General features: G+C 42.1%; 1 pseudogene; it reads left to right on the top strand.

Annotated features, from left to right (window-relative positions):
* The first annotated feature begins 896 nt into the window (after nt 1-896).
* On the top strand, nt 897-1,777 carry LOC102374323 (annotated as a pseudogene).
* Nucleotides 1,778-2,507: the final 730 nt, after the last annotated feature.

Here is a 2,507-nt window from a genome sequence, read left to right as displayed (position 1 = left end):
GATCTAGCAATAATCCCCTTTGTAAGAGCAGGGAACCTGTCTGACACCTATACATTAGCAGATGTTCCTCTGTTCATGAGATACTAAACTCAAATAGCAATCAAGCAATCACTATATCATGCTTTATGTTTTAAAAGTTACAAAGGACTGATTATGTGTCCCAAGTTCTGGCTCTTATAAAATGCCTGAAGAGCAAAGAGAGGTCAGAATCTAACTGAAGCTCTCCAGACTAGAAGTCCTGCAGGGACAAGAGGGACTGTGTAAACCCATGGATGATGTAAAGCTGGTGGGACAGAAGCGTTGGTGCACCAAGATAGGCAACACTTTGACATTTTGTTTCCTTAAGCAACATTTTCCTCTTGCTCCTTTGGGTGTGTACACATTGTCTGTCATCTTTCTCCATCCCCAGGAGAAGCAGTGTTTAAATTAGATCAGAGAGTCCTAGAGAAATAATCTAAGAACAGAAGACGCAGCAAGGCAGTGGCAACCAACAGCATTCGAGCAAGAAAAAGCATATTCCAATGTGAAAATTGGGGTGCTGAACTATTTACATAAAATTGCCACTTTTTGACCTTAGATAGAGCAGGTAAATTCTTATTTGTCTGGTCTCAGAGAGATGAATAATCCTTCAGAACTGGCAAAATCAGTGTCATCAGATTTCTCTGAAATCCACTTCTCTGCCCAGCTTAGAAACCTGACTGGCAAGCATCAGCAAAGACTGTGCAATCCCCCCTAGCAAGTAAGCAGGAGCAAAGGGACCTGATGTTGGCAAAAATAAGTATTTTATTAATACTGTGATTTTGTATTCGGCTGAACATAATAAAAGCAGACTTAGTTCAATTTCTGTGGTTGGAGGATGAAGAGGCTGAAAGAACAGAAGTGTCATTGCAAAGTTGATGAGAGTAACTTGTGAGATCTCAAGTACCAATGAAGCTGACCGAATCCTCAATTTGGATTTTGAGACAGAGGTGGATAAGATCCTGAAAGTGATTCCTCAAGACAGGAAGACATTTCTTTTTTCTGTCACCATGACCAAGAAGGTGCAAAAACTCCAGCGTGCTGCTCTGAAGGATCCTGTAAAACATGCTGTTTCCTCCAAGTATCAGATGGTTGAAAAACTGTAGCAGTATTTACATTTTCATCCCCTCCAAGTTCAAAGACAGTTACCTGGTTTATATTCTGAATGAACTGGCTGGAAATTCCTTTATGATATTTTGCAGTACCTGCAATAATACCCAGAGGACTGCTCTCCTGCTTCGCAACTTGGGGTTCACTACCATTCCCCTCCATGGACAAATGAGTCAGAATAAACGACTAGGGTCCCTGAAAAAATTCAAGGCAAAGGTGTTTTGCATTCTGCTAGCTACAGATGTTGCAAGCAGAGGTTTGGACATCCCGCATGTGGATGTGGTGATAAACTTGGACATTCCTACTCACTCAAAGGATTACATTCACCGTGTGGGGAGGACAGCTCGAGCTAGGAGATCTGGCAAATCCATCACCTTCATCACACAGTATGATGCTGAGCTATTCCAGTGCATTGAGCAACTGATTGACAAGAAGATGCCAGGATTCCCCACACAAGAGGAGGAGGTCATGATGCTGACAGAATGTGTGGCTGAAGTCCAGAGATTTGCTTTAGTGGAATTGAGGGAGCAAGGAGAGAAAAAAGAAACGATCCCAATATGAAGTCAATGACAATGATGACACAGAGGAAGCCACAGGGGTCAGGAACAAGGTGGCTGGTAGGAAAAAGAAGAAAAGGAAAGTGCATTAGCTGGACACTTAAACATTTTTTTACCACCTTCTCTGAAGCTGCCTGGGTTGTGGGGAGTCAGTGTAGCAAGCTGTATCCCTAGCAAACTAAAAAGCTCTGGAATTGCATATCTTTGACTGGTAGTCTATCTGGAAAGAAGTCTGCTGGATCATTTACTTCACCAGCACCTTCATCAGTTGCAGGGTGAACCCATATCTTGGTAGTACTTTGGAATCAGCTTCCCTTCAAAGGGTGAACATTTTGCTGATGCTGATTCCCGGTTTAGTCCTGCAGGTGGGCTGTCCATAAGGTTCTGGAAGTAGCTGTCTCTTTACACAGGGTTGAATAAGAAATACAGGTCTGTAAGAAAAGACTAGCAAGGTGGGGAAAGCCTCTTGTCACTCACTATCCAGATACTTGGGAGCACCTCTTCTCTCCCAGAACCTTTTATAGAAACAATTGGAAGTGGGGGGAGACTCCTTAGTTTTCTAGACATGGAAAAGGCATTGCAGCACAGGACGCTGACCTTTGACAGAAAGGTTCTTGCTTTAGAGAAATAAAAAAACCCCAAAGAAAACCACCAAACAAAACAAAACAAAAACCCCCAAAACAACAACAAAACAAATAAAAAAACACTGTCCAGGAGGTCTCTTCTGACCCTAACAACTATGAAACTATGAAACTTTTAAAGAAGTAATTTAGTTTATATCAGTACTTCCATCATTCTTCTCCATCTCTGGACTTCTCATTT

This window comes from Alligator sinensis, unplaced genomic scaffold, assembly GCF_000455745.1.
Source record: "Alligator sinensis unplaced genomic scaffold, ASM45574v1 scaffold572_1, whole genome shotgun sequence".
NCBI lineage: Eukaryota > Metazoa > Chordata > Crocodylia > Alligatoridae > Alligator > Alligator sinensis.
Note: the sequence above shows the minus strand (reverse complement) of the source record. Positions and strands in the feature narration are given on the sequence as shown.